The sequence below is a fragment of the Sciurus vulgaris genome (assembly GCF_902686455.1).
Source record: "Sciurus vulgaris genome assembly, contig: HiC_scaffold_155_arrow_ctg1, whole genome shotgun sequence".
In the NCBI taxonomy this organism is placed as follows: Eukaryota; Metazoa; Chordata; class Mammalia; order Rodentia; family Sciuridae; genus Sciurus; species Sciurus vulgaris.
Window position 1 is genome coordinate 641,451 of NW_027632898.1, and position 27,178 is coordinate 668,628.

The following is a 27,178-nucleotide window of genomic DNA, read 5'->3' on the forward strand; positions in this document are numbered from 1 at the left end:
AGGGTGGTGTGTGGTTTCATCAGTCTGCTCAGGCAGGGAAAGTACACATGTGCACGCAGTTGTGAGAACAGAGGGCAGAGGCCACAGCCACTTCCATAGCAGCAGACCTGGGCAGCTGCACCAGTACCTGTCACCACTGCCCCTGCACCTCACCCCCTCTGAAGGAACAGGTTCCCAGGAGAGGGAGGGAAATCATGGCCTTGCCAGTTAGTGGTGGTGCCCACTGGTACACTGGACAGAAGGGGCAGGGCCACAGGTGGTTGACCAGGGCCCAGTGTGGGTGTCTCCCCAGTGAGGGTGGTGGATGCCTCAGCCTCAGGACTGTTGGAGAAACCCTACTTTAGGGAAATGCACTCATTTTGGCTCAACATCCCCAGTTTCAAAAAGTCCTGAGAGCCAGGCCTGGGGACAAGCCCCTTTCCCAGGAAAGGCTCAACAGCTATCCTACAGCCCCAGGGTGGGGATTACTCACACCCTATCCCACCTTGGTGCTCAGCAGGTGGCCACCCTGCCCCAGACTCCAGCTCTGCTCCCCAGGCTTACAGAAGCTCCCGAGTTCCCACAGCCCAAGAGGAGCCCACGGGCTTCTCCCCAGCATGCTTTCCTCCAAAAACTCACACCTGTGCAGGGCCTAAGGGGGCTTCTGGGTGCTCAGACCTTCCCTGCACTGTCACACCAAGCTCTGGGGCCCTGTTCCCTGCCTCTTGCTTGTGGCTTGAAGCTTTCCAGTTCTGATTAGTTGTCAACTGTTTAGCCACTGAACAAGCCTTTCAAGCCTTACAGAAATGGCTAGTGACCGAGCTGGATCCCTCCCAGGGCCCAGAGGACACCTCCAGTCCTCCAGCTTCCTGGGTCCCAGACCACAAGGAGGAAATCTCCATGCAGGCTCCTCCCCACCCAAGAAACAACCAACAGACCCAGCAAGGGACTCCAGATGTGGCCATCAGTACTCAGAAGCCCACTTTCAAAGGAGAGGAGAAAACAGCCTACTAAGGACACAGCAGCTGAGACTCCAGGTCCTGGAGGAGAACTTCAATCAAAGTAAAAATCAAGACTGTCAGCAGGAAGACCCTTTGGGACTCCTGGTCATCCTGCATCTCAGAGGTTAAAGGCCAAGGAAAGAAATGGCAGTAAATCTCCTGCCATTTTCCAGGACATCAGCTGGGTGCCTTGGCTACCTGGCATCATCCACAACCACAGAGATCACATCACACACACAAACAGGTGACCTTAGGAATCCCAACGTTAAAATGCCAAGTAGTTTCAGGAAGGCAAGACAGGTTCCCAGAAGACTGACAGAAACTTACAGAGGAGAGAGGCATGGAGACAATGGTGCCCCAGAAGGTTCATGGCCAGTGCAAGGGGTAGCCTCTCCTCAGCAATCACCAGCTTCTGCCCCCTAGGGAGGCCAACTCGGTATGGCCAGAAGTTCAGAGTTTTGAAAAGAAGCATAAAACCCAACTTTACACCAGAAAAACCAGTTTTTCAATCTTGGCAACCTAACTCAACGGCTTTTGTGCCAGGCAGGAGCTGGTTAACTGACCATCAAGCAGACACCTCTCTCTTGCTCAGAGACCTCTGGCAAAGACAGATCACCTTCCCTGCACTGTCCCAGGGGCCTGCCAGGGTTCCAGGGGTGGGAGTCTCCCAGGGACACCCTGGGGAGCCCAGGGCCCTCAGCAAGGTGGAGTCGACTCCACCCAACCCCGGCCCAGAAGCCTGGTCAGATGATCACAGGCACCACATGGGGTGTGGTGTTTGGTTTTAGTGAGAGCCGAGCTGAGCTGAGCAGGCTGGGTCAGTGGGCACCTCAGTAACTGTGCTCAGGAAAGGTCCCTCCCTGAGCAGTTCAGCTGCTCTCAGCCCAACCCAGGAAGGGGCACTGGGAAAAACAGCTGGCTGGAGATGAAAGCCGTGTTCCCCTGTGCCAGGCCTTTCCCCAACAGCACAGGCTGGCTAGTTCCAGAGACGTCCACACCCTAACCCTTCAGGCCCATGATGACATCCCTGCCCCTGGAGTGCCCGGATCCTGTAATGATACAAGAAGAGGGCATGGCAGTCTTTAGAGATCTGCTGACCACAGGGCCTGGAGAGGAGGGGCCTGGAGACAGCAGTCAGGAGGGGCAGAGCCATGGGACATGCATGTGGGAACACAAGGCTGTGGGCCTGTACCACCAGGCTCTGCTGTGTACTACCCACACAGCCTGGGCTGGTGACAGAGCCACCCTGCCTCCGCATCCCTCCTGCAGCCTGGAGTAAAACCACACAGACAGACACACACACACACTCTCTCTCTCTCTCTCCTGCACTGTGTTGAGCTGTTAAGAAAAACAAGATTCACTACTCATCCACAAGCCTTTTTACTATCACCTGCCATTGGACAACAGAGTGGCTGGCCTTCCAGTGGCCTCTTAGTGATTGCTCCCAGTTTGCCAGCTCCTTTGACCTCATCACTGACCTCACTGGCCTCTTCACTGAAGCTCAAGCCTGCCAGAGCCATGCTGACCCCTTTGCACTTGCTACCTCCTGGCCCAACCAGCTCCCCTCCTGTCTTCCCAGGCCTGGTTTCTGCTTGCCCAGTGTCAGTCCAAATATCCTGCCCTCAGACAGCTCTTCCTGACCACACTAGTAAAAAAGGCCATCATATCCTGGTGTCCTCTTTCCAGAACCCCTAGCCTGTTCTGAAACCACCTTCCTTACTGGTTGCCTCTGGGTCCCCAACTAAAGGGGAGTTCACTGAGGACAGGACAAAGCCTGACGCAGTCATCCCTGCACCCCCAGCACTAGTCCAGAGAGGACACTCCAGAAACACCTGCAGATGGCCAACAAGCTGAGTACTCAAAGGGAGCAGTGCGGACAGGCAAGGTCTCAGGCCTCAGGACTCACAACTGTGGGGCACATCCCCATGCCCTTCAAGTCTGTGACCTCCAGAGGCCACTAACCCCGGGGCTTACTCTTGTCCATATGTGAGTGGGGACTGTGGCCAGAGCTGCCTGCAGGATGACTGGGAGATGAACATCGAGGCTCTGTGACAGCCCCTGGGCCTATCTGAAACCCAAGAAGTGACACTGCACCACCAACACTGCCCCCAGACCCTGCATGTCCAGCTGGCTGGGCTGGCACCCAGGGAAGCCCATTATCCCCTCTGAAGGAAGGTGGCTTTGGGGAAGCCCAGCCCTCCTCCTGCAGGTTCCAGGCCAGACATCTGTGTTCAGGTGACTGTGTCCCTGCTGGCCCTGAGGACAGGACCCAGCCTGACCCAGGCACCCCAGCACCTACCAGCACCCCGAAGCCACCACGCCAAACCCAACTGCAACCCGCATTCAGATCCAGGGGGGTCCAGATGTGGCCCAGGGCTGAGGCCACCAGCCAAAGTTCTTCTTAAGAAGTACTTTGCTGCTGGCCTCAATGGGGAGACAAAGGACGATGGGAAAGAAAAAATAAATGACTGCAAAACTCAAGCAGATGTTCACCAACAGAATTGCCAGGCCCCGGCAGGAGGAAGCAGCGGAGGGGCCGGCTGTGGGAGCAGGAGCAGGAGCCACTGGGCTGCAGGCAGGAGGCAAGAAGGGGCTTCCACCACAGCCCCACAATCAAATCCAGTCATGCAGCACCACACAGCTTTATTATAATTGCCGCGCCACTCCTCTAGGCTCCGTGCTGTGGCTGCCAGCAGACGTATCAGTTGCAAACAGCTTTCCAGGACACCCCCCCAATCCAGAGTTCCTTATCTGGAGGTAAGGATCTTGGTTGTGGGCCTGGGGCTGCTGGGTCCCCCACTTCTTGTCATCCTGAGGAAGCATCTGGAACAATGTGCAGAGGGTGGGTGGGGTGGTGCAGGGGAGAGGGCACAGCTCGGGAACAGAGACTGGGGGCTGTGCAGGCAACGTGGTCAGAAAAGGAGATCAGCTACCACAGGCTGCGATGAGCCCAGCAGGGCTGGACAGATCCCAGCTCTGAGGCCTCTTGTCAGCCAGTGGGTAGACACCAGTCCCTCCAAGCAGCAGGCCTGTCAGGACCCTCAACACTAACCTGAGCCTGGGGACCAAAGAGCATTTTAACAGGGTCCAGACACTGGTGCTGAGAAGACACTGCTCATGCCCCAGAGCAGGCCTGCACCCCAGGCCCTCCTCGGACATGGCTGTGAGCAGCCCAGGTACTCCTGGGAAATCTGGGCCATGTCCATTGTGGTCACCCTGGACAGCAGGGACAGAGTAACAGACGTGCACTCGGGCTGTGTGGGGGTAACAGTGGTCAGCATGGCATCTCCCCCCATCCTCAGGGGGGTGCGTGGGTGCCACCCTCACTGTTCAGGGCCAGCAATGGCCTGAAGGGAGGCAGCTTGCCCAGCCCAAGAGGGCATGGGACAGGGACCCTGGCCACCATCACCAGCATGCATGGTCTGCTCCCCAGAAGCAGCACCTCAGTGTGAGGACATGGAGAGCTTGGTGCCAGCAGGCAAGCAGTGGACCCCTCTCTGCCTTGGGGAAACACCCTCTCTGCACTCCCAGGGCCTGGCACTCCGCAGGTTGCATGGACAGTGAGGTAGACGAGGTGCCTGCTTGACAGGGTACCATCAAGTTCAAATGAAATCAGCCCAGCCAGATGGGAGACGGACGCACCAGGAGGCATGGTGTCCCATGCACCTTTCCCCTGACTGAGCCCAAAGCAGGGAGGAAGAAGCCAGACCAGAGCTCTCTGCAAGCCTCCTGACCCCGCCAGTGTGTGTGCTTGAAAGGAGGGTTCAATTGGGTCAGAAATCATCACCCGGGATCATGTGCAGCAGCGGAATTGAAAGCCAGAAAGCCATGGTGGCTGGCAGCTGCAGGGTGATGGCTGCTTAGGGACCCAGGAGGACCCCACAAGGGAAGTTGTCCTGGAGTACAAGGAGGGTGGAAAAGACCGCACCACAAAGCCGACCTGGGTGGCTCCAAGAACAGACTGGAAAGGTTCACGCCTTTCACCATCCACCTAGCAGATGGGGTGCACTCCATCCGCAGAGCGAAGGAACAGGCAGAGAGTAAAGGGATGGGTGTGGCTTCCAGGCCAGTGGGTCCCAAATGCCCTTACAGATGGCCAGTCCTGATGACTCACAGGCACACTTAAGTGAGCCGTAGGCATGCAGGAAGGCCCCAACCCGGCAAGGCCACGGATTCAAATCTTACAGGGGCAATCAGAGGCTCCCCAGCCCTTTTTTTTTTTTTTTTTTTTTTTTTTTTGCCATAAAACACTTTTTTTTGTAAATATATGAGGACAATGGAGATGGTAGATAAGGGGCTTATCTGTATTTAAAAGGAAAATTCTCATTTTAGTAAACTGAGCAATTGGTAACCCTGTGTGTGGTGGGCCGACGGGTGGAATCTTAACACCTGGGTCAAACAACCCAGTCCACAGGAGGCTCCTGAAGGTGTCTGACTACAAGGTGTGGTTGTGGGTCCCTGGGAGCTGCCCGTCTCCTGGGGCAGCTGTAGGTATGGGGCAGGTATCAGTTCTCGGGCATCCTGAGAGGGGTGAGGTCCAGGGACGTGCCAGGTCCTGCAGTCTGCACAACAGTCCTGACAAGGAACGCTTACCCTGCTCACAAACCCACTGTGTGGGTCAGCCAGGGGGCTGGGACCACCCAGGCCAGGGTGGCCCACCACTGCTCTTCCCTTTCCTGCCTGTGCAGTTTCTGGACACCAGGGGGCACTGAGCCACATGCAAACAGGGCTCTCCTCCCTGCCAACAGCTCTCCCCACCTACGGAGCAGGGTCCTTCTCCACTATTCTGAGTATTAAGAAATCTAGGTCTTCTTCCCTTACCCGCAGCTGCTACCTTACACTGCGCTCACAATGCTCTTTTTGGTACCAGGGATTGAACCAGGGGTGCCTAACCACGGAGCCACACCCCCAGCCCTATTTTATATTTTAGAAACAGGGTCTCACTGATTTGCTTAGTGCCTCACTATGTTGCTGAGGCTGGCTTTGAACTCACAATCCTCCTGCCTCAGCCTCCCAAGCCCCTGGGACTGCAGGTGTGTGCCACTGTGCCCGGATCTGATGCTCTATTTTTCAGAAATGTTTTACACACCTATACAATTAAGAGACTGAAGTCCGTTGGTGTGCAAATGAACAAAGTGTTAAACCAGTGGCCTGATGAACACTTCCGTGCTGCCCTGCTCTCCTCCCACATAGACCATTCTTACCCATTTCTGGATCCACCACATTCTTTTCTGCAGATATCGCTGGTGCCTCTTGGCGCTCTTTCCTCTGTGGGGCTGTGCCAGAGAAGATGCCAACTGGAGCCCACTTGAGATACAGTGGGACATGGTGGAACTGCAGAGGCAAAGGTGCCAACCTTGTGGGACTCCATCTTGGGACGTGGCTGAAGAAAGACTCAGTCCCACATACAGATGAAGAGTCTGAGGGTCAGAGGAGATGGGTGCTCCCCAGGGCAGAGGAGCCAGAAAGAGAAATGCGGCCTGGAGCCCCAAGAGAAAACACTCCAGCCCCTGGGCTGCACCTCAGCTTGCAAAGGAGAGCCCAGGCCTCTGCTGCCTTGGACCGGGGTGGAGTCAAGGTGCCCCCTGCATTTTCTCTAGTCAGAGGATGAAAGGGGGAGTGTGACAAGCTGAAGAACTGGTAGCAAGGGGAGGCTCCAGCAGGAAGTCAGTGTGGTCACCCAGAGAAGCGCTCTTGTTCCACACACACGTGCAGAGGTGGTTTCTTAACTAAGGAGACACAGATGTTGCTAATGGCTGCTACAGTAGAAGACACTGTGAGCTGCAGGGCAGGGTGGAAGGAGACTTGTCAACCTGGGACCTCTGGGAATTGTTTCAAATTTCACAATGTGAGGCTCACAAGTTAATTACAATCAGAAAAAAAAAACCACACACACAAGCAGTCAGGTGCTGTGGGGCATGTGTGTAATCCCAGCAGCTCTGGAGGCTGAGGCAGGAGGATCTCAAGTTGAAAGCCAGCCTCAGCAACTCCGGAAGGCCCTAAACAGCTCAGCGAGACCCTGTCTGAGATAAAATATAAAAAAGGGCTGGGGATGTGGCTAACTGATTAAATGTCCCTGGATTCAATCCCCAGTAAACAAAAAAAAGATAAATGAAAACTCGTGCTCGGGAGTAGGCTGTGGAGCTGTGCCACTTCTGAGCTGGGTGACTTTGGGTCACTGGGCCTCAGTTTCCTTATGTGCAGAAGAGGGACATGGCCTTGCCTGGGCAGGCCATTCACCACCCTTCACCTGGTGAGGATTCCTTCCCACAGCAGCAGGAGGAAGGAAGAAGGGTGTCTGTGGTGCTGGCTCTGGCACCTGTCTTGTGTGTCTGGAGCACACTGAGTTCCTGGCAGCACAGTGGGCAGGGCCCGAGCTGGGGATGACCATGTGGGGGCAGCTGTGGAGAAATGACCTCCACACCTGCAATGTCTGCCCTGAGGATCATTGGGGGACAGTGGTCTGCAAAGCATTAAGGTGCTGGACAAAGTACTCGTGGTGGGTTAAAAGGTGTCTCCCCAAGAGACGGCTATGCCTCCACCCCAGAATCTAAGTAGACGTCCCATGCCACTGTCACCAAGATCCCGAGGTGGGATGTCCTGTGTTATCTGGGTGGGCTGCAAACCCACGAGGAGATTTGGGACCAAGAAGGCCCAAAGATGGGGCACAGACAGGAGTGGGATGGTAGTGGTTCAGGGAGCCGAGGGACACCAGGAGCCCAATGGTGGCAGAGACAAGGGCAGGTCCTTCTCTGAGCCCTCAGAGGCGCTGGCCACGCCCTGGACTTGGACACCTGCCTGCATGCTCTGCCACGGGTAACTTTCTGTTGGTCTAAGCCAACATGTCATGGCTATAGATATTCTTAAACAGTCCTGTGTAGGGAACTGACTTTCAGCTTATCACAGGTACAGGACAGCAGAGAGGCAGAGAGTGAAGGCTCAGGTTAAGGCAGGAAAGGAAGCCAGGGAAAGCAGGGAAGGGGCAGGGGGCAGAGCAGGGTGCTTTCTGCAGGTGCACTGTGGAAGGGTGGAGCTCAGGCTGAGGGCCCTCCCACATGCCAGCTCCCTCTCCCCTGTGGCAGCCCTACCTTGGAGTAGGCCAAGTTTTGGAAGGCCCTGTGCACATCCAGGGGCTCCAGGAACACCAAGATGGCAGTGACACCACCCTTGGGCAGCAGCACTTGGCCCAGGCTCCCGAAGTGGCCGAAGGTCTCCCGCAACTCAGCTGCCAGGGTGCCTGTGGGAAGGTTCTTGGCCAGTATCATGGTCTTGCTTCACTCTGCTGTGGCCTATGGAGCAGACAGGACTTGTGAGGGATGGCAGCAGGGGTCCAGTCTGACACCAGCACTGTCTGGAGCGCCAGGGGCCAGGTGCCTGGGAAGCAGACCCAGGAGGTGCCACCCTCTCCAGCAGGCCATGTGCTGGCTCCACAGTTGGGCAGCTCTGCTGAGAAGTAAGCCCCCAGCCCTCCCACTGAATCGTGCAGACCCTGACAGTGAATGACCAGCCTGCTGGACCTCCCAGGTACCCCAGCTACTGTTCCACTGATCAGACTGGCATCTCAGTGTGGAACTTCAGGCCACCTGCTGCCACAGGCATGGATGGAGAAGCCCCAGGAGCAGCCTGTCCCTTTGGGGGCAGCTGAGCAGTGAGCCCTCAGATTTTGGTTCCAGTCACCACAGGGCCTGTCGACACACCCCCAGCCTCCCTGGAGCCCCGTCCCCAGCTCTGCAGCAGCCATCATTAGGGGCCATCAGAGTCCACAGGGAGGGCAGTGGGGACCCACCTGGCTGAAGGAGTGAAGGCTGACCCCATTGTGGAGAAGGAAGTGCCACACCTCTTGCACCAGCTGGGTCTCCCCAAGGGGCACATGGACAGCCACACTGCACTTGGTCACCTGAGAAAGAGGGGAAAGGAGGCCCACAGCCATCAGGTGGACCTGATCTGCTCTCTCTAGCCAAAAGCTGAGCAGACCCAGTGGAAGTGGGTTCAGCAGTGGCTCTCACCCAGCCACACCTGCCTACCTCCCTCTGCTGCCCTCTCCAGCCATGTGTCTCTGCACTCACTTGGGCTCTTCCCTTCTCCATAGTGGGCATGTCTGCAGCTCCTCCTGCAACCCCTGGGGGCTTCTGCAGGGCTCAACCTGACCCCAACCCCTCACTCCAAGCAGTCCTTGCTCTGTCACCTCCCCTACAAGCCCAGGCTCTCCTCTCTCCACCTGTCTCCACTAGGAGGCTCCAGAAGGCACCAGAAGGCTCTAGAAGGCAGGACTCTGTGCCAGCACTGCGAAGCCCTGGTACTCGCGGTGCTCAGGGCACTCGCAGCACCAGAGCCACTGCGACTGTCCCTTATCCCTCCCTCCAACTCACGCCAACCTGAACTGCCCAGCATGGCAGCCATGAGCCACTGGGCACCTGAGGCGTGGCTCGTTCAAACCCATGTCCAGCTATGCATGGAATTCAGTGGCCTGGGTGGGAACGAGGGGGAAGAAACACCCTGTGACTATGCTGGGCACAGCGAAGTGAGGATCCCTCAGACGCGTTAGCTGAAGATGACATTTATTAGAATTAATTTTTCTGCTTCTTTTAAAAACATGGCCACCAGACCATTCAGTTACACATGGGCTTGCTGTCCACCTCCACAGACAGGTTGGCCTCTAGTGTCTTGAGGAAGGGCAGAGGACCGTGGAGAAAGCGGCCAATGGGCAGAATCAAGGGACGTCCCTTGCCACATGGCTGAAATGCGCTCCTGGTTTTGCCCAGAAAGAACTCCACAGGGGTCCAGCCCTGGACAAATTTCAAGACGGTCTGCAGACACAAAGCTCGCAAGTCACGGGCCACTCACGTGATCCAACACTTGGCTCTTGGTGGCACTGTATTTCTATGTGATGGCATCAGCCCTGGTGTTGGGCCCCATGAACAGCATGTTCCAGTTGTGGAATCTGCGGGTGGGGGCAGAGCAGGACAGACCAAGCTGGGACCCACAGGCGCTCTCTCACAGACACATAGCCTGTGATAAGCCTCCCCGCCTTCCTAGTCCTCCCACCAGCTTGCCCGTCCTGGGTGGGCTCCCCACCCGCAGGCAGTGGGGCTGACAGATCCAACCTCTGGCAGTGCCAGCAGCTGACCTGTGCCAGGGCCCAGCAGGTTGCAACCGTCCACTCATAGTGGACTTGATACCTCAGAGCATAAGTGAGCTCGGCACCGCTCTCCCCATCTGCACTGGGGAAGCTGGCTCGGAGGTGAGGATGAACCTCAAGCTAGAGAGCAAAAAGGACCATGTGGCCTGGAAAGGGGGAAAGGGCGGTGGAGCCTGGGCAGGGCTGGCAAGGACCTGGAGTTTCTGACTTTGTCCTTGGACACCTTTTTCTTGTAGGATGAGCCAGGGGTGTCAGCATCCTCACTGGTTTCCTACCTGATGGTGGAGGCAGCACATGCAGCATCCTGCCCTGCAGGGACAGGGGAGGAAGTGGGCAAGCTGCCCTCCCACCCTCCAGCCCTGCTCTCCAGTGGAGCCTCCTGTCTAGTGGGGCCTCCTGTCCTAAACGAGTTGGACCCAGGGCCAGACCTGCAGGAGGACAGGGACAGCAGACAGAGCAGACACACGATTACTCTCGGTCCAGTTGGCGCTGGGGTCCCTGACACGGCCAACCTTTCCTGACATGCCTAGGGAAAGGTGCCCTTCTGTGATACACCACAGCCCCTGACACTTTGCCCCCGGCTGTGCACAGGGAGAACATGAGTGACCGTGGGTGGGCCAGGTCTGGCCTGGAGCCCACAAGGTCCATACGCTGTGAATGAAGTTGCACCGGAGGGGAGGTGGCCTGGGCACATGGCAAGGTGACCCTGAAGAGCAGAGCTCCCTGCATTCCACAGAGCCATCCCTCCTCCATCACCAGGCTCGGCGATCCTGGCAGGCCCATGAGCAACCTCACCTGGAACACCTGCCCATCCACTGCCACGTAGGCCTTCACCACATGCTCGGGGAACATGAAGGTGATAAAGGCAAAGCCCTTGGGGTTCCTTGGTCAGGCTGTTGATGGGATAGTGGAGCTCTGACAGGGGACCTGAGGACAGGAGAGCATCAAGTCACCTGGGTTAGAGCCGGGACCAAGCTTGGGGGAAAGAGCCGGGCACTAAGTGCTAGCCATACAAACACAGCACAGCTGCCGTGCACTGGCCAAGTCCACTCAGCCTGAGGGAAAGACGGTGACTGCCAGCCATGAGGTCCACCTCCAGGTCAAGGGTGTCATTTCCCAGTCCTATCGCCCCCCACACTAAGAGAAGCAAGGAGGAACATGCCAGGCTGCACCTGGCTCCATGGCCTGCTGCGCACAGCCTGTCCTGGGCAGTGGCCTTGCCCACACAGGCTGCCTCCTCTCGCCTATGAATGGCACAACGGTCACCCCAGAGACAGTGGCCTCGAGGGTCCAAGAGCTAGTGTGCGGTCACTACCCAGGGCCTGTTGCAGTTAGTGCCACTAAGTGTTCATGACACCGTCCCTCTCAGAGGACACTGTCTGCAGTGGTTCCACTCTGAACACCAGGTGTGGCCACATCCCAAATGGATACCTGCAGTCTAAGGTCAAGCCCTCCCATCCACCCAGTGCTGCCATGTGGCCAGGACACCAGCACATGTGAGGACCTGGGGAGCAGGACAGTGTGGACAGAACTTCAGGTCCCATCACCTGGCCTGCAAGCAGGTTCCACTTGGGACCTCTGAGCCGTCCTTGGCCCGAGCCACACTCACACAGCCTCGCTGATCCTCCACACCCAGGCCAGCCTCCTGGGAGACAAGAGTGCCAGCAGCATCTCCAGAGCACAGATCCACCTGCACTGCGAGCCCACCTTCCTCCCCTTGACAAATGGCCCTTGTGACCAAGCTGAACTACCGGCCTGCAAGTTCCCAGCCCAAGAAGCAACGACAGCAAAACCAAAGATGGCCCTGGCTGTTGCCTCTTCTCAGAAGCTCGGTTTACTTGGGAAGACTTAAGAAAGAAAAGCATTCTCAGGCAGGAGCATGGTGGGTGGGACAGGCTGGGAGGCTGCTGAATTCTAACACCAGAAGCCAAAGAATCTCAGGAAAATGCCTCCATCGCTCCTGCTCTGCATTTGGATGGTGAGAGCTAAGGAATCAATTTCTGCAGGGCATGCTGGCTATGCCTGTGGTCCCAGCAACTTGGGAGGCTGAGGCAGGAGGATCAAGGCCAGCCTCATGGACTTACCAAGACACTGTCAAATTAAAAAATAAAAAATAAAAAAAACTGGGGATGTAGCTTGGTGGCAGAGTGACTCTGGGTTCACTCCCCAGCACCATTAAAAAAAAAAAAAAAAAAAAAGGAATCCAAGTTCAAGTTCACAAAGCAGAAGATGCCACTAGATCTGCAGTGGGGACAGAGAGCTCTGTTTTCAGATGAGGAGACCAGCTGGAGCCACTGCCCGAGGTCAAGAGCGAGTGGGAGGCAGACTGGGCCGACCCAGCCAAGTGGGAGCCAGACGCAGCAAGGGCCTACATGCACGGTCAGGAGCAGAGACCTACCATAGGGGGAGAAGAGCACCTCCAGGTCCTCCTCGGTGCTGGTGTAGGGCAGATTGCACAGAAAGAGCCTCCCGTAGTCAGCCAGGTCCTCCTCCTCTTCATTTTTCCCATGCATCCAGCCTTGCCAGGGCTGCACACTGTTCTGCAGGGTCCCCTTGGCTATGGGCACGTCCTTCTCCCTGAACACCTTGATGTAGAGTCCACCTGTAGGAGGAGAGGGTCCAAGGAGCCTGGGACTTGACACACCTGGCTGGGGACCCAGTTCCTGGCTGCAGGCTGCCAGATGCTCCACCTGGGAAAGGCAATGGGCCCGGGGGCCCGGCACCAGGCTCTGCAGAGGGGTAGCAGCCTGACCCCTGGGACCTAGCCCAGCCTGCCATGTGGCCTCAGCACTTGGAGCCTGCTGTCGTAGGCCAAGTGACATGTCCTCTGAATTCTGAGCCCACTCTGGTACTGCTGGTGGCTCTGCCTTGTGAAAGGTCTCATGACAGCCTGACCCTGAACAATCACCTGCTGGTGAGCAGGTTGCAAAAACCACCCTGCATGCCTAAGGAGGCCACAGGGATGGCCTGCCTCCACTCACACTGCAAGAGCTTGATAGATACATTCCATTGACCTGCCAGCAGGACTCCTGGGGACCCCTGTCTACCCTGACACAATGCATCTCCAGGAGTCCAAGGCTGGGTCCAATCGCCATCCATGCCAGAGATGGTGGAGGGCCACGTCCCAGTTTGGGGAAGGTGCCCTTGCTGCACCTCCATCAACCCTGCCCAGAGGCCAGAGCATGCTCCTCACTCCAGGAGGCCCAACAGTTGGCGCACTGGAGACCTCCCTCCTCCAACCCCAGCCCTCATCACTGCCATGACCGCCCGTACTGCCCAGGGCCATGTGCCTGCTCATGGGCTCCAGTGCTGCCTGCCTCTCCACAGTCCCTCTGTTTGCTGCTGTACCCTCAGAGCCTGCAGTGTCAGGTGGGAGGAAGAGCTCAGCACAATTGTACATGAAAGAGCCCATGAAGGAACGAGAAGCCCAAGGGGCTCTGCCAACGCCCCCTTACCATGTACGCCCTGTCGCACTTCAGGGCTTTCTTCACTTCCTCTTTGCTGCTGAAATCCACAAAGACGTACCCTGAGGGGGACCAGGACAAAGGTTAACTGCAGGCCCTGCAGATGCTGGGAGTCACTAGGGCTGCTGCACACAGCTCAGGGCAGAGGCTGGAAGCCTCCAAAGCACACCCACCTCCCTCCCCACTAGACCAAACTCCCTTTTGAGGAGCCCTCTGCACCAGCCTGGCTTGGTGGGTGAAGGCGCCAGAAGCCAATTGTCAGAAACAAGGGCCTTTCTACCTCCCTCTCGGCCTCATCCCTTCCCTGACCATGTTCTGCAAAGGAGAAATGCTCATGATGGCCCCGTGATCCGGCCTAACACTGGAGGGCTGGACTCTGAGACTATCCTCCCAGCACCAACTTCCCTCCAGCCATGCCCCCTGCCTCTGGGTAGCCAGATCCAGGGCTCCAAGGCCAGGGGCAGAGGCTCACTGTACAGAGCAGACACCCGGGGGCAGCACCACATATGCTCAGAGTAAAGCACCGCCTGCCAGCACCACTCCTGGGGAGCAACAGAGGCCGTGACTCAGCACCAGCACGTGGGGGGTCTTTCCTGCTTATGGGAGGCCTCCACAGCCTCAGCCTCATGGAACCTGTGCCCGTGGAGCCTTAGAGCAGCACCCTGTCTACCCCACCATCTTCCACCAGCAGAAACTCAGCCCAGCAAACCCAGGACTGCTGGCCTCCATCTAAACAGACAGGGGAACCTGCCAGAAGAGTGGAGGCTGGACAAGAGGAGACAGGTGAGGATTCTAACACTGTCCACCTGGCTGCCAGAGGCAGGAAAGAGGCCATCAGAGCCGTGTCCTGACCAGGGTACAGTGAGAACCACCACCAGGAGAGGAGACATGCCCAACCCTGTGCCAGCCTCCCTGACTAGGCCCAGCTCCCAGGCCTCACCTGTCTTGTTCCCATGCATGTTCCTCACTATCTGAATGGCCACTGGCTTCAGGGATGCCAGAAATTCCATGACATTCTTCTGCAAGGAGAGGTTTGTCCCTGATCAGTCCAACAAGAAAAGTGGGCCCAATAAAGAGAGGAGGGGCAAAGTACTGAATCAGAAAAGATAATAGGGCGATTATGGTTCTGCTTTCAGTTATACTCGCGTTTCCTCCATTGTAAAATAGAAGAATTGGAAAATAGAGATCAGAGAAGAAATGTGTAACAACTATAGAATAGCAACATCATCACTGCTATTTTAAGGCATCGTTTCTGACCTTTTTTGAGTTTTTTTTTTTTTTTCTTTTATACTTGGGGTCAAATCTAGCTTTTCTCACTTCACTCTACAGCATAGATATCTGTCCATGATACTTCACGTTGTAAGGAGACCCCCCATGTTCTTAACCATTCCCTTCTCTGGATGTGTGTATGATGTAAGCACATATTTCAAAAAATACATGAACAGGCAGGGTGTGAAATCACGGAAAATGCTAAAAAGTGCAAATCAGAAAACAAAACTGACTCCTAATTCCAAGGTCCAACTCTCCCTTCCTGGCTCCTTCTGCAAAATAAAACCAGTGAAACCAGTTTTAATCTGGGCACTGGGTACTCAGAGGCCCCCGCCCTGAGAGCCTGTGATACCAGCCACCAGATGAAACTAAAAAGCATTCCAAACAGATGAAGAAGTCCAGCAAAGTATGGTTTTCACACTGCTGCCGCCAATTTCCTGATTATCAGATTCTCTCCAGAAGCCCAGCCTTGTTCTCAGTGCCTGGTGGGACAGCCAGCACCTGCACCACATGTGGTCAGGTGTCTCTGGGGATGAATCCACCTGCTGTTCCACACCTGGTTTTTTCCACTTGCCACAGCACCCTGGGTTCTTCCCTGTCACTGTGTTTTTCATATGACACCTCATGTTCCCCCATTTTAATGTGCCCTGTGAGTTAACCCAGGCACTGGTGACATTTTGGGCTTGATGATTCTTCGTTGTGGGGGCTGTCCTGTGTGCAGCAGGGCATCTGGCAGCACACTGGGTCTCTGCCCACTAGATGCCAGAAGTAGCCCCTTCAGAGGTGACAACCAAGAGTTCCTCTGGACATCGCCAGGTGTCCCATGGAAGTGGATCATTCCCTTCTGAGAATCACGGATACACGCCTCTGTTAGAAATGGAGCTTTGCTTTCCTGTTCTTACTGATTGACAATCTGTTATATATAATTCACTTCTGGGAATATTTGGATAGATTCTAGTTTTTTATTATAATTATAAATAAAATTGCTGTGAATATTCCTGTACAAAGTGTTGCATACACATAAGCTCTGATTTTTTTTTTCTTATAAGGAAAATATCTCAGCTAAATGATATAGTAGACTTCTTTGTAATATGTAAGAAAACTGCCAACATTTCCAAAATAGTTGTATCCCTTCTCATTCACACTAGTAGTATTTGAGTGCTCTAGCTTCTCCATGACCTAGATAAGTGATGACATTATAGTTTTAATTTGTATATTTGCACAGAATAATAGAGTACATTTTTTGTATCTGTGATTCATATATTTTCTTTGTAAATTGTTCATGTTATTGTCATTTAAAATTTTTCATTATTATGATCATTATTTTTGAGTTATTATCTAATATAAACTTATTATGTAAATATGTGTGTGTTTGTTTAGTCATATTTCCACTGCTATGATCCAAAGACCTGACAAGAATACATCAAGGAGGAAGAAATGTTTATTTGGCACTGATGGTTTCAGAGGTCTCAGTCCACTAAAGACATACAACATGAGGACTATAGGTAATAAAACTGTACTGTGTTTGTTATTCCTGCTAAATTTACTCATTTTAGTTGCTCTTTTCACACAAACACAAAATGTGTGATAATGGAAGATAATGAGCATATTAATTTGCTTCACAATAGTAAATATTTTGTTATTACTTAATTGTGACTTCAGCATAGCTACACACTTCTAAGTTACCATAGAGAACAAAGGAATCAAATTAAATTTCCAGGGACTCTAATAAACACTACTCCAGGCACACGGCTAAGGTTACAACAGCAATTAAAACTCAGCAGTCATAGCATGTACCCTCAACATGCTACAGTGAAAACAACATTTCAAGTTTGTGGTATTCTCAAAAGTCATAATCCCAATCTAATTGCAGAAAACCTCCAGTCAAAGGACCATTCTGTGGAATTCCTGACCAGTATTTCTAAAATATTCAGTCTTAAAAAAAAAAAAAAAAGAAAAAAAAATCTGATGAACTTCCAAAGAAAAGAGATACCTAAGGATATACAATAATAAAATATGTTGACATTGTTTGGAGATGATTTATCCCCATCAAAATATAATTCCAGCATGTGGTGGTATTGGGAGGTGGAGCCAGGTATTGATCATGGGGATAGAGCTTCATGAAAGGGTTGTTTCTCTTCTAGCACTGAAGTTTTTACCATGGAGTGAGTTGTTTTAAAGTAAGTTTGACTTCCCTGGCTTTTTCTTGATTCCCCTTTCATCATGATATCTTTGAAGCTGAGCAGTTATTGTCACCTGTTCTTATATTGTCAGCCTCCAGGACTGTGAACTGAATAAATCACTTTTCTTTATAAATCACTCATTCTCAGATGTCCTGTTATAGCACTAAGAAGTAGACTAAGCCATACCAAATGGTATCCTGAATAGGATACTGGAACATCAAAAGAATATTTAAGAACTAAGAAAATCTTAATGAAGTTTCTACTGTGTCAATGCTGATTTGTTTGTGGAGCCAAAAGTGTTGTACTAGCATGATTTGTTTAAAATAGAGAACATAGTGTGGGTTATATGGAATTTTTTTCACTATCTTTGCAAAATATCTGTCTAAACTACTCCAAAGTTTAAAAAAAACTTTATTATCTGAAAATAATTCCAAAATCTTAGTGTCCAATATAGCTTAGAGTACCTGATTATCTTCTTGGGGAATTCTTTATAAATGCTTGTCAGTCCTGCTAATATAGCAGTATATCTGGCAGAACTTAATAAGTTAACTAATATTTGTGATTCAAGGGCTCAGCACAATTAATTAATGAGTTTTAACAATTTATATTAGGAAAAATGGGTTGCCAAGGAACAGAAAAACCCCTTGGTTTTAAAGCAAAATCTTTCTCTTTAAATATGAGTAAGGGAAACAGGAAATACAGGTACAACTGAAAACTGTATTCCAAACCTGTGCTACATGGCAAAACATGCAGGAGTGTCTCCAAATATGTGTGCATATTGCTTTGTTTCTATGGCATATTTTATATCTAACCTACTGTATTTTATACATTGTGTATTAAAACATTATAAACCTCTATTCTTCTTATCTAAGCAGTTCATTGTTGAAATATTCATCCCACCCAAAGCAATACATAGATGCAATGTAATATGTATAAAAATAGTTAGTGAAATTTTCACAGATATAGAACAAAAGATCCTAAAATGTTTATGAAACCACTTAAGACTCTGAATGACCAAAACATTCTGAGAAAGATAAACAAGATGGATGCACTATACTTCCTGATTTAAAAATTACACTATTGATTATAATAGTCTAAAAAATATTATATAGTACTATCACCAACATAAGACACATAGACGATTAGAACAGAATAAATACCCCAGAATCAAACCAAAACACATAATCCCAACTAATATTCAGCCAGAATACAACAGAAAGAGGGTTGTCTATTCCATCAAAGATGTTGGGAAAACCTGGATATCTACATTCAAAAGAAAGAAATTGGACCTATGTATCATATTATACATGAAAATCAATTTGAAATGGATAAAAGTATTCCTAAATGTAAGAGCCCAAACTGTAAAACCCATAGAAGGAAACGGCAATAATGCTCCTCAAATTGGCACTAGCAATGAAATTTGGGGGTAACAATGAGATAGCACCCTCTAGATTTACAACTCAGTAGTAGAAAAACAAATACCTGACTTAAAAATGGGATAAGGAGCTGAACAGACATTTGCCAAAAGAAGACATAAACATGTCCAATGAATACATGAAAAGGGGATCCTTGTCACTAATTTTCAGGAAAAAGCAAATAACCACTATGAAATATCACTTTACATTGTTAGCATAGTCTCTGTCAGGAATATTGCTCAATATATGTTAGCTCTCATTATGTGTAGTACTTGAAGACCTTTTCAAACCATAATTGAAAAAACTAAAAGAAAATTTTAGAGAAATAAGAGGGGTGAGTGAAGCCCATAAAATGCAAAATTTACTAATTTATCAAATACAGGACCTTAAGGGTGAGTTATATATTAAATGTCTCAATGATTTTTTTAATAAAATTCAAGATATAAAAATAAGAGTGAAATAAATTTACAATATTTTTATTAAACAAAAAGAATAACTGGTTCCTCGCGAGTCACCTGAATTTTGTCAGACACATAAAATGTAGTCCTTTAAAATAAATGTAATGATGCTATAATTAATTTTATCAAAAAGGGAAGAATTTCCAGAGGTAATGACTACTTGCAGTATGATACATTGTAATACTTCATTTTAGCCAAACAATGGGTTGAATTTTACATAACATTCTTAGTTCTTATTCGGGGGCAGTAGTAGAAATGTTCATATAAATAGCTCATCTGTGTCTTTTACACAGATGCTGCCTTATTTTCTTCCAGTAATCACACAACAAAGGCAGGGTTTGCCTTTTTTTTATTTTTAACTTTTCTGATTACCTGAGCAGCCCACATTTTATTCAGACAAAAAGGATTAAATAATTTCCCTTTTTCTCCTGATTGAAGAAAAACCATAACTAAATTTCCTTCCAATTATGAAGAATATACATTTTATAGGATTTAAAACATCTGTGTATAGATGTATAGAACTATTTTTTGATCATTCTGATTTAATTTTTTTAGCTTTTTATAAGGCAGTTCACATTTCTGAATGGAGTTACACATCATACATCAATCTGTAATGTATAAAAGAACAGCAAAATTTCCTTTGCCATAAGTTTTATGTTGATATACTTATAAAAACAAAAATAAATGTTCATTACTTGTCTTTGATGCAAAATCTTCATTATTTACTTAAATCATGTTTTATCAGCTATATTTTCATCATTTAGCTAGAATAAGAAAGTTTAGATTACATTAAAGTGAACCCTGTGTCTGATGCATCAGGCCATTTCTAGTAACAAACATAAACCCTACACAGTTCAGCTTCTATACTTTGAGTAGTTGCAGTTGAAATAGAGACACTGCACAAAGACAAAAGGAATCTGGAGAAATTTGAATTATTTTTACCATTGAAATACTAATTTAGATTTTTGTTATTAAAAATAATCACAGCTCACATTTTAATTGGTGGTAGTCCTCATGGAAGATTTTTAAAAACTATTTAATTCCAATTATTTTTCTGATAGGTAGTATGCTGTACAAGATTCACTGAATTATGTGCACAGTACCAGAATTATGTGCCTTCTTTCTGTGGTGAATCTGTTCAGAGTCAGTGGCATCTGGGAGATGTTTCTTTTTTTATTTTTAGTTTTATAATGATGCCAGGGTAGCATCAGGGAATGTGTTCAGAATTTTTATAAATAAGTAAAGGAAATAACTTTGAAATCAGAAGCTGTTCAGACACATGCATCTGTTTAAGTGAATAGATGTATACATCTCTTGAGTAAAAAGAGATTCTGAATATAACTCAGGCTCTAAGCATTACAAACAAGACACTACCTATTTTTAAATGTTAAGTAAATTGCCACAGAAGTTTCCCATCTGGCCAAAGACATTGCTATTTGAGAATTGACTATTACTTGAAGAAACATGGTGATTATGCAATAAAATCACCATCCAGTATAATGAACTGAACACCTTGGTGTTTAACATTCTGGCCTCATGATTAATGATCATTTTCCCCTTTTTGACAAACTTGTACATTTCAGCACAATATAAATAATTTTATGTTTCATTGTATTCTGAAATGATTTGTCTTAAATAAAATATTACTTTTTGTTAGAATTGGACTTATGTGTTTTTAGCCAAAGAATAATATCTCCAAATGTATTCTTAAAAGAGCCATATGGGATGTATAAAGTAAAATATGGGCAGAAATAGAAATGTCTGAAGAAAAACAAGTTGGTTTCCAAAACTACCACTTATGAGCTTAGAAATTGACTTAACCTCTATGATGGTTATTTCCCAATGCATTGCTTTCAATCCAGGAAGTCATTCAAATTAAAAGTGCAGCAGTGGGCTCATGATCATTAATATTCTTTGTTCTTATCATGTTCCCAATCATCCTAGTGCATCTGGTTTAACAAAATATGTAATGGTGTTATGAAGGCTCAGCTAAACTGGCAGCCAGATGGCTATACCTTGCATTTTTGGGGTGTGGTATTTCACATGAGGCTGTATTTTCTCTGAATCAGCACTCCATAGTCAAAATTTATGATTCCAGGAATTTATAATAGCAAATGATAGAGGTCCCAATTCCTATTACTCCTGGCTATCCACTAGCAAAATATTTGCTTCCCCTCACTATGTTCTTGTGCTTTGCTGACCTACAAGACCTATTCATAAAAGGAGGAATGCTTTCACCAGGAGACAAAGCAGTGATTCTAATGAAATGGAAGATAAGAGTGCCTTTCAGTGTCTTTAGGTTTCTCATGGCTCTCAATCAAAAGACAAAAAAGGAAGTTACTATGCTGGTAGGGGTGATCAATTATGATACTAAGGATAAAGTGAGTGCTATTCCACAATAGAGGTGAAAACATGTATGTGTGGAATACAGGAGCCTCTTAGGGTACCTTTTGTTACTACCATGCCTCATGCTTAAAGTCAAAGAAACCCTGTAATGACTCAGTCCAGGCAGGATATTAGTGACACAGATCCACCAGGCACCTATGAATGTACTTGCCAGCCTCCACAACTGTGGGAATTCTCCCTCTCTTTTGTCATCTTACATACATATAGCAAATGAGTTTTGTCAAAGACCAAGGGCAAAGCAAAGGAGCAAAAGCAGACCTTTCAACAAATACTGCTGAAACAGCTGAACATCTACGTGTAGAACATATAAAATATGACGGTCTGATATCCAAAACATACAAATCAGTCTTAAAACTTAACAATAAGACAATTTAAAAATGTTCTAATGATCTGGACACATGCATCACTAAAGCTGCACAGATGGCAACTAAGCATATCAAGAGATGTTCAATATCACATGGCATTATGGAAGGACAATTTAAAATGACCATATAGTACATACCTACTAGGACGACAAGAATACAAAACATTGACAACAACAAATCCTGGTGAGGATGTGGATCAAAAGGAATTTACTTCATCACTGGTAAAACTACAAAATGGTATAGTCTGGAGGATTGGCAAGTACATACAAAACGAGTATGCTATCACCATATAACCCAGCAATCATGCTCCTGGATAGTTACCAAAATGAATTGAAAACTTATGTTCACACAACAACCTGGGCAAAGATTAAAAATTATAACAGTGCTATTCATAACTGTCAAAACTTGGAAGCAATCAAGATTTCCCTTAAAAGGTGTATGTACAAACTGTGGTACATTTATAAAAGGGGATATTATACAGAATTAAAAAGAAAAGATCTTCAGTGGTTTCAGCAAAACAACATAGTAGAAAGGGCCAAGTCTTTGTTCCTCTATGAAAACATTCTTTTTAAACATCCATAAACTGGCTACAGTAACTTCATAGAAGCTGTGAAATATACTCAAAGGTCAGTAGCAACCAAATAAACATCAAATTTAAAAAAAATACCACATTAAATATAATAATAAATGTCATGTCTTTTAAGTGTATTTTTGTTCATCCATTCCCAGGCACTGCACAGTCTTCGACAGGAGACAGCAGTGCAGAGACCAGTTCTTTTGTGCAAATGAGAGGCAGCAGATCATAGTTGGTTTACAACATTTTAACATGTCTAGGAGCTGCCCAAAGCACAGGTTGCTGTCTCATGTCTCACATGAGAGAAGCAAAGGTCACTGTTACTGAAAACTACAGGAGGAGTAAAGACTAGTAGTTACCTGAAGCAAACTTTATACTTGAAAATGTACAATGGAAGTCTGGAGAGAAACTTGGGTAATGTTTTACTCAGTTGTTTATTTATTTATTTTTTTGCTTCTCTGATGAAAAGACCCAATTAGAACAATTTTACAGGAGCAAAAGTTTATTTGGCTCATGGCTTCAGAGGTCTCAGTCCATAGATGGCCAACTCCATTGCTCTGGGTCTGAGGTGAGGCAGAACATAATGGTGGAAAAGTATGATGTAGGAAAGCAGGTCAGAACACATGCACCGGGGGGGTGGGGGAGACAGCGTGAGCACTCTGTGCTCAACAGAAACAAAAGATAAACCCAAAGGTACATCCCTCAGAAGCCTACCTGCCTAGAGTTACAGCCCAGTTAATCCATATCACTATATTAATACACCAATTAGGTTAAGATTCATACAGCCACATCAATGTTCATAGCTGCTCAATTCACAATAGCCAGACTGTGGAACCAACCTAGATGCCCTTCAATTGATGAGTGGATAAAGAAACTGTGGTATATATATACAGTGGAATATTACTCAGCCATAAAGAATGATAAAATTATGGCATTTGCAGGCAAATGGATGAAATTGGAGAATATCATGCTAAGTGAGATAAGCCAATCTCAAAAAGCCAAAGGACGAATGATATCATTAATAAGTGGAGGATGACACATAATGGGGGGGGAGGGAAGGGTTAGTGTTAGGGTTAGAGTTAGGGTTAGGGAGGGGGGCAAGTATGGAGGAAGGAAGTACTGTATAGAGGGTGAAGAGGGGTGGGAGGGGTGGGGGGAAGGGAAAAAATAACAGAATGAATCAAACAACATTACTCTATGTAAATTTATGATTACACAAATGGTATGCCTTTACGCCATGTACAAACAGAGAAACAACATGTATCCCATTTGTTTACAATAAAAAAAAAAAGAACAAAAAATAAATAAATAAATAAAAGGAGCAGCCCCTGCTGACACAGACACATGAATCAGGATAAAAATAAATGACTCAAATTTAAAAAAAAAAAAAAAAAAGATTCTCATCATCCAATCACGTCACCTCTAAACTTTCTTTAATGGTCTCACATATGAGATTGGGGGGGTATACCTCATATCTAAATCATAACAGGAAAGGTGTAATGAAATTACAATATTAAAAAGCATTGTGTATTGAGAAAAAAGTCACACACTAGTTGTACCATGATGTTTGCTTAGAAAATAGAATGCCATTAAACAGGCTGATTCTGAGTTAATGAGTCAAAGCCTATTATAGCACAGATCAAGTCTGCAAAGACAGAGAAATTCCTGTTTTTTTCAATAGCCTGATTTTCAGTAACAAAACTCACACACACAAAATCGTAAGATATAAATGAAATAGGAATTATGGGTGATTCTAAGGAAGAAAATTCCTAGAAACTGTTCCTGGAGAAATGCAAATATCATAATTTTTGAACATAAAAGTTAAAGCAACTATCTTAAATATCTTTTCATAAGTGAAAATATTAAAAAGAAAACATTAAAACAAATATAGACAGAATAACATTTAATCAGGAAATCATACAAATAAAATGAGAAAATAAACAAAACATACCAATTATAAAAAACAAACAGAATATCTGAAAATGAAAAAAACAATTACTGAACTGAAGAAGTCACTAACTGCAAGGGTTCAACAGAAATTTTGAGTAGAAAAACAAAAGAACCACCAAACTTGAATAAAAAAAAAAACATTTGCAGTTATCATATCTAAAGAATAAAAAGAGAATAAAGAAAACTGAATGAAGACTAAGGAACTTGTAACCCACTGTTAAGTAGGAAAATACACACATGATCAAAGTGCCAGAAGAATAAAAAAGAAAAGTGTCAGTTATTATTTGAAGAAAAAAGGCTGAAAATATCTCAAATGTGATGAAATTTAAAAAAAAATTTAGTTGTAGATGGACATAATAAATTTATTTATTTATTTATTTTTAGGTGGTGCTGAGGAATGAACCCAGTGCCTTATGCATACAAGGCAAGCGCTATACCATTGAGCTATAGCCCCAGCTCAGTGATGAGATGTTTGAATCTACAAATCCAAGAATCTCAACAAACTGTGGGTAGAAAAACACATACAGAACAACAAAACACATTATAACCCAGTTGTTGAAAGACAAAGATAAAGAGATACCCTTGAAAGCAGCAAGATAAAAGTGATCCTGAAGATAACATTCAAGGATCCTCAGTAACATTATCCATGTTGTTACAAATGACAGAACTTCCTTCTTTGTATTCCTGAATAGTATTCCATTGTTTATATATATCACATTTTTTTTATCCATTCATTGGTTGATAGATAGGTGTTTCCACTTCTTGGCTATTTTGAATATGCTGTGATGAACATGGACTATCTCTTTTTTTATTGTGGAAAAATGGTGTACAGCTTGTTTCTCTGTACATGAAGTAGAGGTGTACCATTTGTGTTATCATACACTTACATGGGGTAATGGTGTTTGATTCATTCTGTTATTATTTCCTTCCCCTCACCCCTCCCACCCCTCTTTTCCCTCTATATAGTCCCTCCTTCCTCCATGGACTATATCTTTGACATACTGATTTAGACATATATCCAGTAGTGGGATTTCTGGATCATGTGATACTTCTATATTTAATTTTTTTTAGGAATTTACATGTTTTCATGATGGCGGTTCTAAATTGTGGTTTTTATTTGCAGTTCCATGATGATTCTGATGTTGAACATTATTTCATCTTTTGATTATTTGTACATCATTTTTTCTTTTGCTTCTGGATCTGGGGATTGAAATTTTGGGCCACATCTCCCACATTTTATATTTTATTTAGAGGCAGGGACTCTTAACTTACTTAAGGCCTTGAGAAGTTGCTGAGGCTGGCTTTGAATTTGCAATCCTTCTGCCTCACTCTCCTGAGCCACTGGGATTACAGGCATGTGACACTGTGCCCCGCTTATATGTATGTCTTCTTTCAAGAAATGTCTACTAAGATATATGATTCCCTTCCCGCTCTTCTTTTGTTTTTTGCTATTGGGTTGTTTGATGTTTTAATATATTAATTCCTTATTAAATGTATAATTTACAATTTTTTTTGCTATGTTATATGTTATCTTTCATTCTGTTAATCTTTTTTCCTGTGCAGATAACTTTGACTCTTTGAGGAATTTTGTTTAGAGCATTATGGGAAATGAAATAATCCAGGCAGAGGAATGTACCTATCATATGATCTCATTCACATGTGGAATATAAAACAGTTGGTCACATAGAAATTTAGAGTTTAGAGTAGTTTTTTTTTTTTTTTTTTTCCCAGTGCTAGGGATCAGATCCAGGGTCATATGCAATTTTATAGAAGATATTAGGAACGAATATAGAAAATCTAAGTGGAGTTACCTGGAATGAAGTTTTCCAAATCACTCTACAACTATTTCACAATCTCACTCAAGAGAATATTTGCAAATTTAAAAAATGGTATTAGTACGTCTGTAGTGTAGATAAAGATTGATTAAAAGAATGAATTCTAACTATACCAAGAAAGCAATAGACAACTTGCATTAGGACATTTTGACAAATATGTTAATGTTTAAAATCAAACTTGGCAAAACTTCAAAATGCCTCCCAGTCTGAAAGCCCAGCTGGATGACAACCTGGACTTTTTAGAATGAACTCTAGTTTAAAAAATGAAATTTGTCAGAAATGTGACAAAAATGGATGAGATAATGATTTGAAATAATAAAGGAGATACTAGAGTGATCAGAAGGAAATTTTTCAGTTTTTGTCACAGAAGAGAGAATGGAAAATTAATTCACCCATCAAATTATGTAACTGACAAGGGGGACAAGTATGCCTGAAGAAGCATATTGGTTTCAAGCGGAATCCAGATAAAAGAAGGTAAGAGCCTTGGAGATAAGTGAAGGGCAGAGTATATACAAGAAAAATACCAATGTTCTACAGATAATTTTATGAGTGGAAAGGAAGAATAAGTGCACTCCTCGTTTTATACCCAAAAGAATTCAAATCAGCATACTACAGTAGCACAGTCACATCAATGTTTAAAGCAGCTCAAATCACAATAGCTAGATTGTGGAAGAAACCTAGATACCCTTTAGTATGTGAATGAATATAGAAACTGGTAAATATACATAATGGAATATTGGTCAGCTGTAAAGAAGAATAAAATCATGGTATTTGCAGGTAAATGGATGGAACTGGAGACTATCGAGCTAAGTGAAATAAACCAATCCAAAAAACCAAAGGTCGAAAGTTTTCACTTAAGTGGATGCTGATACATAATGGTGGGGGGTTGGGAGGAAGAGAAGAATGAAGAAACTTTGGATTATGTAGAGGGAAATTAGAGGGGGGAGGTTGTTGGGGTATAAAGAGTGGAATGAGAAATGTCACTATGTTATGTACATATATAATTACAAGAATTGTATGGATCTACATTATGTACAACCACAGAAATGAAAAGTTGTACTCCATTTGTGAACAATAAATCAAAATGAAGTCTGTAAAAGTAAAAAGGAAATAATCTAAAAAACCACTATTGTATTAAGT

General features: G+C 46.5%; 1 pseudogene across 1 annotated transcript in view; it reads right to left on the reverse strand.

The window, feature by feature from the left end:
* The window catches only part of LOC306652249 (putative RNA-binding protein 19), a 58,231-nt pseudogene that overhangs the window by 14,931 nt on the left and 16,122 nt on the right, over window positions 1–27,178 (reverse strand). Inside the window, exons 2-11 of the transcript in view lie at window positions 14,524–14,622; window positions 13,575–13,645; window positions 12,764–12,809; window positions 12,518–12,721; window positions 10,915–11,046; window positions 10,314–10,428; window positions 9,825–9,921; window positions 8,767–8,877; window positions 8,069–8,269; window positions 6,185–6,314 (exon numbers count right to left, since the gene is read on the reverse strand). The product of the transcript in view is annotated as a putative RNA-binding protein 19 (transcript). The remainder of the gene's footprint in view (window positions 1–6,184; window positions 6,315–8,068; window positions 8,270–8,766; window positions 8,878–9,824; window positions 9,922–10,313; window positions 10,429–10,914; window positions 11,047–12,517; window positions 12,722–12,763; window positions 12,810–13,574; window positions 13,646–14,523; window positions 14,623–27,178) is intronic.